Here is a 19,728-nt window from a genome sequence, read left to right as displayed (position 1 = left end):
AATAGTCCCCATACCAGACGCTTGTGGAACTGACTGAATCTATAGACTCCATACCAGACGGTGATGGAACTGACTGAGTCTCTGTTTTCCATATCAAACGGTGATGTAACTAACTGAGTCTATATTCTACATACCAGACTGTGATAGAACTGACTGAGTTGATAGACCCTATACCGGACAGTGATGCAACTGACTGAGTCTATAGTCCTTAATCGAGACGGTGATGGAACTGACTGAATTAATAGTCCCCATACAAGACGCTTGTGGAACTGACTGAACCTATAGACTCCATACCAGACGGTGATGGAACGAACTGAGTCTATGTTTTCCATATCAAACGGTGATGTAACTAACTGAGTCTATAGTCTCCATACCAGACGGTGATGGAACTTACTGTGTCTATAGTCCCCAGTCCAGACTGCGATGGAAATGACTGAGCTTATAGACCATATACCAGACAATAATGGAACTGACAATGTCTAAATTCCCTCTACCAGACGCTGACGGAACTGACTGCATCTATAGTCTCCATACCAGATGGTGATGGAAATGACTGAGTCTTTAAATGCTTACTGGACGGAAGTGAAACAGGCTGAGTCTATATTTCCTATACCAGACGGTGATGGCACTGGCTGAGTCTATAGTCCGCATACCAGACGGTGATGGAATTGACTGAGACAAGAGTCTCCATAACAGACGGTGATGGAACTGACTGAGTCTATAGTCCCCATAGCAGACGGTGATGGAACTGACTGTGTCTATGGTCCCCATGCAAGATGGTGATGGAACTGACTGAGTCTATAGCCCCCATACCAGATGGTGATGGAACTGACTGAGACTGTAGCACCCATGCCAGATGATAATGGAACAGACTGAGTGAATAGCCTCCATAATAGACAGTGATGGAACTGACTGAGACTATAGTCCCCATACGAGACGGTGATGGTACTGACTGCGTCTATAGTCTCCATAACAGATGGTGATGGAAGGACTGTGACAATAAACTCCATAACAGACGGTGATGGAATTGACTGAGGCTAGAGTCTCCATAACAGACGGTGATGGAACAGACTGCGTCTATAGTCCCCATACCAGATGGTGATGGAAGGACTGTGACAATAAACTCCATAACAGACGGTGATGGAATTGACTGAGGCTAGAGTCTCCATAACAGACGGTGATGGAACAGACTGAGTCTATAGTCCCCATACCAGATGGCAATGGAACTGACTGAGACCGTAGCACCCATGCCAGATGATAATGGAACAAACTGAGTCAATAGCCTCCATAATAGACAGTGATGGAACTGACTGAGACTATAGCCCCCATACCAGACGGCGATGGAAGGACTGTGTCTATAGTCCCCATTCCAGACGGTAATAGAACTGACTGAGTCTATAGTCCGCATACCAGACGGTGATGGAACTGACTGTGTCTATAAACTCCATAACAGACAGTGATGGAACTGAATGAGTTTATAGTCCCTATACCAAACGGTGATGGAATTGACTGAGACTAGAGTCTCCATAACAGATGGTGATGGAACTGACTGAGTCTATAGCCCGCATAACAGATGGTGATGGAACTGACTGAGACCGTAGCACCCATGCCAGATGATAATGGAACAGACTGAGTCAATAGCCTCCATAATAGACAGTGATGGAACTGACTGAGACTATAGCCCCCATACGAGACGGTGATGGTACTGACTGCATCTATAGTCTCCATAACAGATGGGGATGGAACTGACTGAGTTTATAGTCCACATACCAGACGGTAATGGAACTGACTGAGTCTATAGTCCGCATACCAGACGGCGATGGAACTAAATGAGTTTATAGTCCCTATACCAGACGGTGATGGAATTGACTGAGAATTGAGTCTCCACAACAGACGGTGAAGGAAATGACTGAGTCTATAGTCCCCATACCAGACGGTGATGGAACTGACTGTTTCTATGGTCCACATGTAAGAAGGTGAAGGAACTGACTGAGACCGTAGCACCCATGCCAGACGATAATGGAACAGACTGAGTGAATAGCCTCCATAATAGACAGTGATGTAACTGACTGAGACTATAGTCCCCATACGAGACCGTGATGGTACTGACTGCGTCTATAGTCTCCATACCAGACGGTGATGGAACAGACTGAGTCTATAGTCCCCATACCAGATGGTGATGGAAGGACTGTGTCTATAAACTCCATTTCTGATGGTGATGGAACTGAATGAGTTTATAGTCCCTATACCAGGCGGTGATGGAATTGACTGAGACTAGAGTCTCCATAACAGAAGGTGATGGAACAGACTGAGTCTATAATCCCCATACCAGATGGCGATGGAAGGACTGTGTCTATAATCTCCATGACAGATGGTGATGGAACTGACAGAGTCTATAGTCCCCATACCAGACGGTGATGGAACTGACTGTGTCTATAGTCCCCATACCAGATGGTGATGGAACTGACTGAGACCATAGCACCCATGCCAGATGATAATGGAACAGACTGTATCTATAGTCCCCATACCAGACGGTGATGGAACTGACTTTGTCTATAGTCCCCATGCCAGACGGGGATGGAATTGACTGACTCTGTAGTCCTCATACCAGACGGTGATGGAACTGACTGAGTCTGTAGTCCCCATACCAGACGTTGATCGAACTGGCTGAGTCTCTAGTCCCCATAACAGACTGTGATGGAAATGACAGAGTTTATAGCCCCTATACCAGACAATAATGGAACTGAGTAGGTCTAGAGTCCCCATACCAGATGGTGATGGAACTGACTGCGTCTACAGTCATACACCAGACATTGATGGAACTGACTGAGTCTATATTCTCTCTACCAGACGGTGATGGAACTGACTGCATCTATAGTCTCCTTACCAGACGGTGATGGAAATGACTGAGTCTATTGACGCATACTGGATGGTGTTGAAACTTACTGAGTCTATAGTCCCTATACCAGACAGTGATGTAACTGACTGAGTCTATAGACCTCATAGCAGACGGTGATGGAACTGACTTTGTCTATGGTCCCCATACAAGACAGAGATGGAACTGACTGCGTCGATAGTCCTCATAACAGATGGTGATGGAACTGACTGTGTCTATAGTCCTCATACCAGACGGGGATGGAACTGACTGTGTCCTTAGCATCCATGCTAGACGATAATGGAACAGACTGAGTCTATAGTCTCCATAACTGACGGTGATGCAACTGACTGAGTCTATAGTCCTTAATCGAGATGGTGATGGAACTGACTGAATTAATAGTCCCCATACCAGACGGTGATGGAACTGACTGAGTCTATGTTTTCCATATCAAACGGTGATGTAACTGAGTCTATATTCTCCATACCAGACTGAGATGGAACTGACTGAGTTTATAGACCCTATACCAGACAATAACGGAACTGACTATGTCTATAGACCCCATAGCAGACGGTGATGTAACTCACTGAGATTATAGACCCTATTCCAGACAATAATGGAACTGACTATGTCTATATTCCCTCTACCAGACGCTGACAGAACTGACTGCATCTATAGTCTCCATACCAGACAGTGATGGAAAAGACTGAGTCTTTAGACGCTTACTGGATGGTGGTGAAACAGGCTGATTCTATAGTTCCTATACCAGACGATAATGGAACTGACTGAGTCTAAAGTCCCCATACAGGACAGTGATGTAACTGACTGAGACTATAGTCCCCATACGAGACGGTGATGGTACTGACTGCGTCTATAGTCTCCATAACAGATGGTGATGGAACTCACTGAGTTTATAGTCCACATACCAGACGGTGATGGAACAGACTGAGTCTATAGTCCCCATACCAGATGGTGATGGAAGGACTGTGTCTATAAACTCCATTTCTGACGGTGATGGAACTGAATGAGTTTATAGTCCCTATACAAGACAGTGATGGAATTGACTGAGACTAGAGTCTCCATAACAGACGGTGATGGAACTGACTGTGTCTATAGTCCCCATACCAGACGGTGATGGAACTGACTGTGTCTATAGTCCCCATACCAGATGGTGATGGAACTGACTGAGACCATAGCACCCATGCCAGATGATAATGGAACAGACTGTGTCTATAGTCCACATACCAGACGGTGATGGAACTGACTGAGTCTGTAGTCCCCATACCAGACGTTGATCGAACTGGCTGAGTCTCTAGTCCCCATAACAGACTGTGATGGAAATGACAGAGTTTATAGCCCCTATACCAGACAATAATGGAACTGAGTAGGTCTAGAGTCCCCATACCAGATGGTGATGGAACTGACTGCGTCTATAGTCATACACCAGACATTGATGGAAATGACTGAGTCTATATTCTCTCTACCAGACGGTGATGGAACTGACTGCATCTATAGTCTCCTTACCAGACGGTGATGGAAATGACTGAGTCTATTGACGCATACTGGATGGTGTTGAAACTTACTGAGTCTATAGTCCCTATACCAGACAGTGATGTAACTGACTGAGTCTATAGACCTCATAGCAGACGGTGATGGAACTGACTTTGTCTATGGTCCCCATACAAGACAGAGATGGAACTGACTGCGTCGATAGTCCTCATAACAGATGGTGATGAAACTGACTGTGTCTATAGTCCTCATACCAGACGGGGATGGAACTGACTGTGTCCGTAGCATCCATGCTAGACGATAATGGAACAGACTGAGTCTATAGTCTCCATAACTGACGGTGATGCAACTGACTGAGTCTATAGTCCTTAATCGAGACGGTGATGGAACTGACTGAATTAATAGTCCCCATACCAGACGCTTGTGGAACTGACTGAATCTATAGATTCCATACCAGACGGTGATGGAACTGACTGAGTCTATGTTTTCCATATCAAACGGTGATGTAACTGAGTCTATATTCTCCATACCAGACTGAGATGGAACTGACTGAGTTTATAGACCCTATACCAGACAATAACGGAACTGACTATGTCTATAGACCCCATACCAGACGGTGATGGAACTCACTGAGATTATAGACCCTATTCCAGACAATAATGGAACTGACTATGTCTATATTCCCTCTACCAGACGCTGACGGAACTGACTGCATCTATAGTCTCCATACCAGACGGTGATGGAAAAGACTGAGTCTTTAGACGCTTACTGGATGGTGGTGAAACAGGCTGATTCTATAGTTCCTATACCAGACGATAATGTAACTGACTGAGTCTATAGACCTCATACCAGACGGTGATGGAACTGACTTTGTATATAGTCCCCATACCAGACGGAGATGGAACTGACTGACTCTATAGTCCTCATACCAGACGGTGATGGAACTGACTGCATCTATAGTCTCCTTACCAGACGGTGATGGAAATGACTGAGTCTATTGACGCATACTGGATGTTGATGAAACTTACTGAGTCTATAGTCCCTATACCAGACAGTGATGTAACTGACTGAGTCTATAGACCTCATACAAGACAGAGATGGAACTGACTTTGTCTATAGTCCCCATACAAGACAGAGATGGAACTGACTGCGTCTATAGTCCTCATACCAGACGGGGATGGAACTGACTGTGTCCGTAGCATCCATACAAGACGATAATGGAATAGACTGAGTCTATAGTCTCCATAACTGACTGTGATGCAACTGACTGAGTCTATAGTCCTTATACGAGGTGGTGATGGAACTGACTGAATTAATAGTCCCCATACCAGACGCTTGTGGAACTGACTGAATCTATAGACTCCATACCAGACGGTGATGGAACTGACTGAGTCTCTGTTTTCCATATCAAATGGTGATGTAACTAACTGAGTCTATATTCTACATACCAGACAGTGATGCAACTGACTGAGTCTATAGTCCTTAATCGAGACGGTGATGGAACTGACTGAATTAATAGTCCCCATACAAGACGCTTGTGGAACTGACTGAACCTATAGACTCCATACCAGACGGTGATGGAACGAACTGAGTTTATGTTTTCCATATCAAACGGTGATGTAACTAACTGAGTCTATAGTCTCCATACCAGACGGTGATGGAACTTACTGTGTCTATAGTCCCCAGTCCAGACTGTGATGGAAATGACTGAGCTTATAGACCCTATACAAGACAATAATGGAACTGACTATGTCTATAATCCCTCTACCAGACGCTGACGGAACTGACTGCATCTATAGTCTCCATACCAGATGGTGATGGAAATGACTGAGTCTTTAAATGCTTACTGGACGGTAGTGAAACAGGCTGAGTCTATATTTCCTATACCAGACGGTGATGGAACTGGCTGAGTCTATAGTCCGCATACCAGACGGTGATGGAACTGACTGAGTCTATAGTCCCCATAGCAGACGGTGATGGAACTGACTGTGTCTATGGTCCCCATGCAAGATGGTGATGGAACTGACTGAGTCTATAGCCCCCATACCAGATGGTGATGGAACTGACTGAGACTGTAGCACCCATGCCAGATGATAATGGAACAGACTGAGTGAATAGCCTCCATAATAGACAGTGATGGAACTGACTGAGTCTATAGTCCCCATACCAGATGGTGATGGAACTGACGGAGACCGTAGCACCCATGCCAGATGATAATGGAACAGACTGAGTCAATAGCCACCATAATAGACAGTGATGGAACTGACTGAGACTATATTCCCCATACGAGACGGTGATGGTACTGACTGCGTCTATAGTCTCCATAACAGATGGTGATGGAACTGACTGAGTTTATAGTCCACATACCAGACGGTGATGGAACAGACTGCGTCTATAGTCCCCATACCAGATGGTGATGGAAGGACTGTGACAATAAACTCCATAACAGACGGTGATGGAACTGAATGAGTTTATAGTCCCTATACCAGACGGTGATGGAACAGACTGCGTCTATAGTCTCCATAACAGATGGTGATGGAACTCACTGAGTTTATAGTCCACATACCAGACGGTGATGGAACAGACTGAGTCTATAGTCCCTATACCAGACGGTGATGGAATTGACTGAGACTAGAGTCTCCATAACAGACGGTGATGGAACAGACTGAGTCTATAGTCCCCATACCAGATGGCGATGGAAGGACTGTGTCTATAAACTCCATGACAGATGGTGATGGAGCTGACTGAGTCTATAGTCCCCATACCAGACGGTGATGGAACAGACTGAGACCATAGCACCCATGCCAGATGATAATGGAACTGACTGTGTCTATAGTCCCCATACCAGACGGTGATGGAACTGACTTTGTCTATAGTCCCCATACCAGACGGAGACGGAATTGACTGACTCTATAGTCCTCATACCAGACGGTGATGGAACTGACTGAGTCTGTAGTCCCCATACCAGACGTTGATCGAACTGGCTGAGTCTCTAGTCCCCATAACAGACTGTGATGGAAATGACAGAGTTTATAGCCCCTATACCAGACAATAATGGAACTGAGTAGGTCTAGAGTCCCCATACCAGATGGTGATGGAACTAACTGCATCTATAGTCATACACCAGACATTGATGGAACTGACTGAGTCTATATTCTCTCTACCAGACGGTGATGGAACTGACTGCATCTATAGTCTCCTTACCAGACGGTGATGGAAAAGACTGAGTCTTTAGACGCTTACTGGATGGTGGTGAAACAGGCTGATTCTATAGTTCCTATACCAGACGATAATGGAACTGACTGAGTCTATAGACCTCATACCAGACGGTGATGGAACTGACTTTGTATATAGTCCCCATACCAGACGGAGATGGAACTGACTGACTCTATAGTCCTCATAACAGACAGTGATGGAACTGACTATTTCTATAGTCCCCATACCAGACAGAGATGGAATTGACTGACTCTATAGTCCTCATACCAGACGGTGATGGAACTGACTGAGTCTGTAGTCCCCATACCAGACGTTGATCGAACTGGCTGAGTCTCTGGTCCCCAGACCAGACTGTGATGGAAATGACTGAGTTTATATCTCCTATACCAGACAATAATGGAACTGATTAGGTCTAGAGTCCCCATACCAGATGGTGATGGAACTGACTGCGTCTATATTCATACACCAGATGTTGATGGAACTGACTGAGTCTATATTCTCTCTACCAGACGGTGATGGAACTGACTGCATCTATAGTCTCCTTACCAAACGGTGATGGAAATGACTGAGTCTATTGACGCATACTGGATGGTGATGAAACTTACTGAGTCTATAGTCCCTATACCAGACAGTGATGTAACTGACTGAGTCTATAGTCCTCATACCAGACGGTGATGGAACTGACTGAGTCTGTAGTCCCCATACCAGACGTTGATCGAACTGGCTGAGTCTCTAGTCCCCATAACAGACTGTGATGGAAATGACAGAGTTTATAGCCCCTATACCAGACAATAATGGAACTGAGTAGGTCTAGAGTCCCCATACCAGATGGTGATGGAACTAACTGCATCTATAGTCATACACCAGACATTGATGGAACTGACTGAGTCTATATTCTCTCTACCAGACGGTGATGGAACTGACTGCATCTATAGTCTCCTTACCAGACGGTGATGGAAATGACTGAGTCTATTGACGCATACTGGATGGTGTTGAAACTTACTGAGTCTATAGTCCCTATACCAGACAGTGATGTAACTGACTGAGTCTATAGACCTCATAGCAGACGGTGATGGAACTGACTTTGTCTATGGTCCCCATACAAGACAGAGATGGAACTGACTGCGTCGATAGTCCTCATAACAGATGGTGATGAAACTGACTGTGTCTATAGTCCTCATACCAGACGGGGATGGAACTGACTGTTTCCGTAGCATCCATGCTAGACGATAATGGAACAGACTGAGTCTATAGTCTCCATAACTGACGGTGATGCAACTGACTGAGTCTATAGTCCTTAATCGAGACGGTGATGGAACTGACTGAATTAATAGTCTCCATAACAGATGGTGATGGAACTGACTGAGTTTATAGTCCACATACCAGACGGTGATGGAACAGACTGCGTCTATAGTCCCCATACCAGATGGTGATGGAAGGACTGTGACAATAAACTCCATAACAGACGGTGATGGAACTGAATGAGTTTATAGTCCCTATACCAGACGGTGATGGAACAGACTGCGTCTATAGTCTCCATAACAGACGGTGATGGAACAGACTGAGTCTAAAGTCCCTATACCAGACGGTGATGGAATTGACTGAGACTAGAGTCTCCATAACTGACGGTGATGGAACAGACTGAGTCTATAGTCCCCATACCAGATGGCGATGGAAGGACTGTGTCTATAAACTCCATGACAGATGGTGATGGAGCTGACTGAGTCTATAGTCCCCATACCAGACGGTGATGGAACAGACTGAGACCATAGCACCCATGCCAGATGATAATGGAACTGACTGTGTCTATAGTCCCCATACCAGACGGTGATGGAACTGACTTTGTCTATAGTCCCCATACCAGACGGAGATGGAATTGACTGACTCTATAGTCCTCATACCAGACGGTGATGGAACTGACTGAGTCTGTAGTCCCCATACCAGACGTTGATCGAACTGGCTGAGTCTCTAGTCCCCATAACAGACTGTGATGGAAATGACAGAGTTTATAGCCCCTATACCAGACAATAATGGAACTGAGTAGGTCTAGAGTCCCCATACCAGATGGTGATGGAACTAACTGCATCTATAGTCATACACCAGACATTGATGGAACTGACTGAGTCTATATTCTCTCTACCAGACGGTGATGGAACTGACTGCATCTATAGTCTCCTTACCAGACGGTGATGGAAATGACTGAGTCTATTGACGCATACTGGATGGTGTTGAAACTTACTGAGTCTATAGTCCCTATACCAGACAGTGATGTAACTGACTGAGTCTATTGACGCATACTGGATGGTGTTGAAACTTACTGAGTCTATAGTCCCTATACCAGACGGTGATGGAACTGACTTTGTCTATGGTCCCCATACAAGACAGAGATGGAACTGACTGCGTCGATAGTCCTCATAACAGATGGTGATGGAACTGACTGTGTCTATAGTCCTCATACCAGACGGCGATGGAACTGACTGTTTCCGTAGTATCCATGCTAGACGATAATGGAACAGACTGAGTCTATAGTCTCCATAACTGACGGTGATGCAACTGACTGAGTCTATAGTCCTTAATCGAGACGGTGATGGAACTGACTGAATTAATAGTCCCCATACCAGACGCTTGTGGAACTGACTGAATCTATAGATTCCATACCAGACGGTGATGGAACTGACTGAGTCTATCTTTTCCATATCAAACGGTGATGTAACTGAGTCTATATTCTCCATACCAGACTGAGATGGAAATGACTGAGTTTATAGACCCTATACCAGACAATAACGGAACTGACTATGTCTATAGACCCCATACCAGACGGTGATGGAACTCACTGAGATTATAGACCCTATTCCAGACAATAATGGAACTGACTATGTCTATATTCCCTCTACCAGACGCTGACGGAACTGACTGCATCTATAGTCTCCATACCAGACGGAGATGGAAAAGACTGAGTCTTTAGACGCTTACTGGATGGTGGTGAAACAGGCTGATTCTATAGTTCCTATACCAGACGATAATGGAACTGACTGAGTCTATAGACCTCATACCAGACGGTGATGGAACTGACTTTGTATATAGTCCCCATACCAGACGGAGATGGAACTGACTGACTATATAGTCCTCATAACAGACAGTGATGGAACTGACTATTTCTACAGTCCCCATACCAGACAGAGATGGAATTGACTGACTCTATAGTCCTCATACCAGACGGTGATGGAACTGACTGAGTCTGTAGTCCCCATACCAGACGTTGATCGAACTGGCTGAGTCTCTGGTCCCCAGACCAGACTGTGATGGAAATGACTGAGTTTATAGCTCCTATACCAGACAATAATGGAACTGATTAGGTCTAGAGTCCCCATACCAGATGGTGATGGAACTGACTGCGTCTATATTCATACACCAGATGTTGATGGAACTGACTGAGTCTATATTCTCTCTACCAGACGGTGATGGAACTGACTGCATCTATAGTCTCCTTACCAGACGGTGATGGAAATGACTGAGTCTATTGACGCATACTGGATGGTGATGAAAGTTACTGAGTCTATAGTCCCTATACCAGACAGTGATGTAACTGACTGAGTCTATAGTCCTCATACCAGACGGTGATGGAACTGACTGAGTCTGTAGTCCCCATACCAGACGTTGATCGAACTGGCTGAGTCTCTAGTCCCCATAACAGACTGTGATGGAAATGACAGAGTTTATAGCCCCTATACCAGACAATAATGGAACTGAGTAGGTCTAGAGTCCCCATACCAGATGGTGATGGAACTAACTGCATCTATAGTCATACACCAGACATTGATGGAACTGACTGAGTCTATATTCTCTCTACCAGACGGTGATGGAACTGACTGCATCTATAGTCTCCTTACTAGACGGTGATGGAAATGACTGAGTCTATTGACGCATACTGGATGGTGTTGAAACTTACTGAGTCTATAGTCCCTATACCAGACAGTGATGTAACTGACTGAGTCTATAGACATCATAGCAGACTGTGATGGAACTGACTTTGTCTATGGTCCCCATACAAGACAGAGATGGAACTGACTGCGTCGATAGTCCTCATAACAGATGGTGATGGAACTGACTGTGTCTATAGTCCTCATACCAGACGGCGATGGAACTGACTGTTTCCGTAGCATCCATGCTAGACGATAATGGAACAGACTGAGTCTATAGTCTCCATAACTGACGGTGATGCAACTGACTGAGTCTATAGTCCTTAATCGAGACGGTGATGGAACTGACTGAATTAATAGTCCCCATACCAGACGCTTGTGGAACTGACTGAATCTATAGATTCCATACCAGACGGTGATGGAACTGACTGAGTCTATCTTTTCCATATCAAACGGTGATGTAACTGAGTCTATATTCTCCATACCAGACTGAGATGGAAATGACTGAGTTTATAGACCCTATACCAGACAATAACGGAACTGACTATGTCTATAGACCCCATACCAGACGGTGATGGAACTCACTGAGATTATAGACCCTATTCCAGACAATAATGGAACTGACTATGTCTATATTCCCTCTACAAGACGCTGACGGAACTGACTGCATCTATAGTCTCCATACCAGACGGAGATGGAAAAGACTGAGTCTTTAGATGCTTACTGGATGGTGGTGAAACAGGCTGATTCTATAGTTCCTATACCAGACGATAATGGAACTGACTGAGTCTATAGACCTCATACCAGACGGTGATGGAACTGACTTTGTATATAGTCCCCATACCAGACGGAGATGGAACTGACTGACTCTATAGTCCTCATAACAGACAGTGATGGAACTGACTATTTCTATAGTCCCCATACCAGACAGAGATTGAATTGACTGACTCTATAGTCCTCATACCAGACGGTCATGGAACTGACTGAGTCTGTAGTCCCCATACCAGACGTTGATCGAACTGGCTGAGTCTCTGGTCCCCAGACCAGAATGTGATGGAAATGACTGAGTTTATAGCTCCTATACCAGACAATAATGGAACTGATTAGGTCTAGAGTCCCCATACCAGATGGTGATGGAACTGACTGCGTCTATATTCATACACCAGATGTTGATGGAACTGACTGAGTCTATATTCTCTCTACCAGACGGTGATGGAACTGACTGCATCTATAGTCTCCTTACCAGACGGTGATGGAAATGACTGAGTCTATTGACGCATACTGGATGGTGTTGAAACTTACTGAGTCTATAGTCCCTATACCAGACAGTGATGTAACTGACTGAGTCTATAGACCTCATACCAGACGGTGATGGGATTGACTGAGTCTATAGTACCCATATCAGATGGTGGTGGAACTGATTGCATCTATAGACTCCATACAAGACAGTGATGGAACTGACTGAGTCTGTAGTCCCCATACCAGACAGTGATGGAACTTGCTGTGTCTATAGTCCCCATACCAGACTGTGATGGAAATGACTGAGTTTATAGACCCTATACCAGACAATAATGGAACTGACTATGTCTATAGTCCCCATACCAGACGGTGATGGAACTGACTGCATCTATAGTCTCCTTACAAGACGGTGATGGAAATGACTGACTCTATTGACGCATACTGGATGGTGATGAAACTTACTGAGTCTGTAGTCCCCATACCAGACAGTGATGGAACTGGCTGTGTCTATAGTCCCCATACCAGACTGTGATGGAAATGACTGTGTTTATAGACCCTATACCAGACAATAATGGAACTGACTTTGTCTATATTCCCCATACAAGACAGAGATGGAACTGACTGCGTCTATAGTCCTCATACCAGACGGGGATGGAACTGACTGTGTCCGTAGCATCCATGCCAGACGATAATGGAATAGACTGAGTCTATAGTCTCCATAACTGACTGTGATGCAACTGACTGAGTCTATAGTCCTTATACGAGATGGTGATGGAACTGACTGAATTAATAGTCCCCATACCAGACGCTTGTGGAACTGACTGAATCTATATACTCCATACCAGACGGTGATGGAACTGACTGAGTCTCTGTTTTCCATATCAAACGGTGAAGTAACTAACTGAGTCTATATTCTACATACCAGACTGTGATGGAACTGACTGAGTTGATAGACCCTATACCGGACAGTGATGCAACTGACTGAGTCTATAGTCCTTAATCGAGACGGTGATAGAACTGACTGAATTAATAGTCCCCATACAAGACGCTTGTGGAACTGACTGAACCTATAGACTCCATACCAGACGGTGATGGAACGAACTGAGTCTATGTTTTCCATATCAAACGGTGATGTAACTAACTGAGTCTGTAGTCTCCATACCAGACGGTGATGGAACTTACTGTGTCTATAGTCCCCAGTCCAGACTGTGATGGAAATGACTGAGCTTATAGACCCTATACCAGACAATAATGGAACTGACTATGTCTATATTCCCTCTACCAGACGCTGACGGAACTGACTGCATCTATAGTCTCCTTACCAGACGGTGATGGAAATGACTGAGTCTATTGACGCATACTGGATGGTGTTGAAACTTACTGAGTCTATAGTCCCTATACCAGACAGTGATGTAACTCACTGAGTCTATAGACCTCATACCAGACGGTGATGGAACTGACTTTGTCTATAGTCCCCATACAAGACAGAGATGGAACTGACTGCGTCGATAGTCCTCATAACAGATGGTGATGGAACTGACTGTGTCTATAGTCCTCATACCAGACGGGGATGGAACTGACTGTGTCCGTAGCATCCATGCTAGACGATAATGGAACAGACTGAGTCTATAGTCTCCATAACTGACGGTGATGCAACTGACTGAGTCTATAGTCGTTAATCGAGACGGTGATGGAACTGACCTAATTAATAGTCCCCATACCAGACGCTTGTGGAACTGACTGAATCTATAGACTCCATAACAGACGGTGATGGAACTGACTGAGTCTATGTTTTCCATATCAAACGGTGATGTAACTGAGTCTATATTCACCATACCAGACTGAGATGGAACTGACTGAGTTTATAGACCCTATACCAGACAATAACGGAACTTACTTTGTCTATAGACCCCATACCAGACGGTGATGGAACTCACTGAGATTATAGACCCTATTCCAGACAATAATGGAACTGACTATGTCTATATTCCCTCTACCAGACGCTGACGGAACTGACTGCATCTATAGTCTCCATACCAGACGGTGATGGAAAAGACTGAGTCTTTAGACACTTACTGGATGGTGGTGAAACAGGCTGATTCGATAGTTCCTATACCAGACGATAATGGAACTGACTGAGTCTATAGACCTCATACCAGACGGAGATGGAACAGACTGTCTCTATAGTCCTCATACCAGACAGTGATGGAAATGACTTTGTCTATAGTCCCCATACCTGACGGAGATGCAATTGACTGACTCTATAGTCCCCATACCAGACTGTGATGGAAATGACTGAGTTTATAGCCCCTATACCAGAAAATAATGGAACTGATTAGGTCTAGAGTCCCCATACCAGATGGTGATGGAACTGACTGCGTCTATAGTCATACACCAGACGTTGATGGAACTGACTGAGTCTATAGACCTCATACAAGACAGAGATGGATCTGACTTTGTCTATAGTCCCCATACAAGACAGAGATGGAACTGACTGAGTCTATAGTACCCATATCAGATGGTGGTGGAACTGATTGCATCTATAGTAACTACACAAGAAGATAATGGAACTGACTGAGTCTGTTGTCCCCAGAACAGACGATGATTGAACTGGCTGAGTCTATAGTTCCCATACCAGACTGTGATGGAAATGACTGAGATAATAGACCCTATACCAGACGGTGATGGAACTGACTGTGTCTATAGTACCCATATCAGATGGTGGTGGAACTGATTGCATCTATAGTAACTGCACAAGAAGATAATGGAACTGACTGAGTCTGTTGTCCCCAGAACAGACGATGATTGAACTGGCTGAGTCTATAGTTCCCATACCAGACTGTGATGGAAATGACTGAGATAATAGACCCTATACCAGACGGTGATGGAACTGACTGTGTCTATAGTCACACACCAGACGGTGATGGAATGACAGTCTATAGACCTCATAATGGACGGTGATGGATCTGGCTGAGACTTTATTCCCTATACCAGACGCTGATGGAACTGGCTGAGTCTATACTCCCAATAACAGATGGTGATGGTAATTACTGCATCTATAGTCTCCTTACCAGATGGTGATGGAATTGACTGAATCTATAGACTCCATACAAGACAGTGATGGAACTGACTGAGTCTGTAGTCCCCATACCAGACAGTGATGGAACTGGCTGTGTCTATAGTCCCCATACCAGACTGTGATGGAAATGACTGAGTTTATAGATCCTATACCAGACAATAATGGAACTGACTTTGTCTATATTCCCCATACAAGACAGAGATGGAACTGACTGCGTCTATAGTCCTCATACCAGACGGGGATGGAACTGACTGTGTCCGTAGCATCCATGCCAGACGATAATGGAATAGACTGAGTCTATAGTCTCCATAACTGACTGTGATGCAACTGACTGAGTCTATAGTCCTTATACGAGATGGTGATGGAACTGACTGAATTAATAGTCCCCATACCAGACGCTTGTGGAACTGACTGAATCTATATACTCCATACCAGACGGTGATGGAACTGACTGAGTCTCTGTTTTCCATATCAAACGGTGAAGTAACTAACTGAGTCTATATTCTACATACCAGACTGTGATGGAACTGACTGAGTTGATAGACCCTATACCGGACAGTGATGCAACTGACTGAGTCTATAGTCCTTAATCGAGACGGTGATGGAACTGACTGAATTAATAGTCCCCATACAAGACGCTTGTGGAACTGACTGAACCTATAGACTCCATACCAGACGGTGATGGAACGAACTGAGTCTATGTTTTCCATATCAAACGGTGATGTAACTAACTGAGTCTGTAGTCTCCATACCAGACGGTGATGGAAATGACTGAGTCTATTGACGCATACTGGATGGTGTTGAAACTTACTGAGTCTATAGTCCCTATACCAGACAGTGATGTAACTGACTGAGTCTATAGACCTCATACCAGACGGTGATGGAACTGACTTTGTCTATAGTCCCCATACAAGACAGAGATGGAACTGACTGCGTCGATAGTCCTCATAACAGATGGTGATGGAACTGACTGTGTCTATAGTCCTCATACCAGACGGGGATGGAACTGACTGTGTCCGTAGCATCCATGCTAGACGATAATGGAACAGACTGAGTCTATAGTCTCCATAACTGACGGTGATGCAACTGACTGAGTCTATAGTCCTTAATCGAGACGGTGATGGAACTGACCTAATTAATAGTCCCCATACCAGACGCTTGTGGAACAGACTGAATCTATAGACTCCATAACAGACGGAGATGGAACTGACTGAGTCTATGTTTTCCATATCAAACGGTGATGTAACTGAGTCTATATTCTCCATACCAGACTGAGATGGAACTGACTGAGTTTATAGACCCTATACCAGACAATAACGGAACTTACTATGTCTATAGACCCCATACCAGACGGTGATGGAACTCACTGAGATTATAGACCCTATTCCAGACAATAATGGAACTGACTATGTCTATATTCCCTCTACCAGACGCTGACGGAACTGACTGCATCTATAGTCTCCATACCAGACGGTGATGGAAAAGACTGAGTCTTTAGACACTTACTGGATGGTGGTGAAACAGGCTGATTCGATAGTTCCTATACCAGACGATAATGGAACTGACTGAGTCTAAAGTCCCCATACCGGACAGTGATGTAACTGACTGAGTATATAGACCTCATACCAGACGGAGATGGAACGGACTGACTCTATAGTCCTCATACCAGACAGTGATGGAAATGACTTTGTCTATAGTCCCCATACCTGATGGAGATGCAATTGACTGACTCTATAGTCCCCATACCAGACTGTGATGGAAATGACTGAGTTTATAGCCCCTATACCAGAAAATAATGGAACTGATTAGGTCTAGAGTCCCCATACCAGATGGTGATGGAACTGACTGCGTCTATAGTCATACACCAGACGTTGATGGAACTGACTGAGTCTATAGACCTCATACAAGACAGAGATGGATCTGACTTTGTCTATAGTCCCCATACAAGACAGAGATGGAACTGACTGCGTCTATAGTCCTCATACCAGACGGGGATGGAACTGACTGTGTCTATAGTCCCCAGTTCAGACTGTGATGGAAATGACTGAGCTTATAGACCCTATACCAGACAATAATGGAACTGACTATGTCTATATTCCCTCTACCAGACGCTGACGGAACTGACTGCATCTATAGTCTCCTTACCAGACAGTGATGGAAATGACTGAGTCTATTGACGCATACTGGATGGTGTTGAAACTTACTGAGTCTATAGTCCCTATACCAGACAGTGATGTAACTGACTGAGTCTATAGACCTCATACCAGACGGTGATGGAACTGACTTTGTCTATAGTCCCCATACAAGACAGAGATGGAACTGACTGCGTCGATAGTCCTCATAACAGATGGTGATGGAACTGACTGTGTCTATAGTCCTCATACCAGACGGGGATGGAACTGACTGTGTCCGTAGCATCCATGCTAGACGATAATGGAACAGACTGAGTCTATAGTCTCCATAACTGACGGTGATGCAACTGACTGAGTCTATAGTCCTTAATCGAGACGGTGATGGAACTGACCTAATTAATAGTCCCCATACCAGACGCTTGTGGAACTGACTGAATCTATAGACTCCATAACAGACGGTGATGGAACTGACTGAGTCTATGTTTTCCATATCAAACGGTGATGTAACTGAGTCTATATTCTCCATACCAGACTGAGATGGAACTGACTGAGTTTATAGACCCTATACCAGACAATAACGGAACTTACTATGTCTATAGACCCCATACCAGACGGTGATGGAACTCACTGAGATTATAGACCCTATTCCAGACAATAATGGAACTGACTATGTCTATATTCCCTCTACCAGACGCTGACGGAACTGACTGCATCTATAGTCTCCATACCAGACGGTGATGGAAAAGACTGAGTCTTTAGACACTTACTGGATGGTGGTGAAACAGGCTGATTCGATAGTTCCTATACCAGACGATAATGGAACTGACTGAGTCTAAAGTCCCCATACCGGACAGTGATGTAACTGACTGAGTATATAGACCTCATACCAGACGGAGATGGAACGGACTGACTCTATAGTCCTCATACCAGACAGTGATGGAAATGACTTTGTCTATAGTCCCCATACCTGATGGAGATGCAATTGACTGACTCTATAGTCCCCATACCAGACTGTGATGGAAATGACTGAGTTTATAGCCCCTATACCAGAAAATAATGGAACTGATTAGGTCTAGAGTCCCCATACCAGATGGTGATGGAACTGACTGAGTCTATAGTCATACACCAGACGTTGATGGAACTGATTGAGTCTATAGACCTCATACAAGACAGAGATGGATCTGACTTTGTCTATAGTCCCCATACAAGACAGAGATGGAACTGACTGCGTCTATAGTCCTCATACCAGACGGGGATGGAACTGACTGTGTCCGTAGCATCCATGCCAGACGATAATGGAATAGACTGAGTCTATAGTCTCCATAACTGACTGTGATGCAACTGACTGAGTCTATAGTCCTTATACGAGATGGTGATGGAACTGACTGAATTAATAGTCCCCATACCAGACGCTTGTGGAACTGACTGAATCTATAGACTCCATACCAGACGGTGATAGAACTGACTGAGTCTCTGTTTTCCATATCAAACGGTGATGTAACTAACTGAGTCTATATTCTACATACCAGACTGTGATGGAACTGACTGAGTTGATAGACCCTATACCGGACAGTGATGCAACTGACTGAGTCTATAGTCCTTAATCGAGACGGTGATGGAACTGACTGAATTAATAGTCCCCATACAAGATGCTTGTGGAACTGACTGAACCTATAGACTCCATACCAGACGGTGATGGAACGAACTGAGTCTATATTTTCCATATCAAACGGTGATGTAACTAACTGAGTCTATAGT

This window comes from Hemitrygon akajei, chromosome 10, assembly GCF_048418815.1.
Source record: "Hemitrygon akajei chromosome 10, sHemAka1.3, whole genome shotgun sequence".
NCBI classification, from domain to species: domain Eukaryota; kingdom Metazoa; phylum Chordata; class Chondrichthyes; order Myliobatiformes; family Dasyatidae; genus Hemitrygon; species Hemitrygon akajei.
This window is presented reverse-complemented; position numbering follows the sequence as displayed.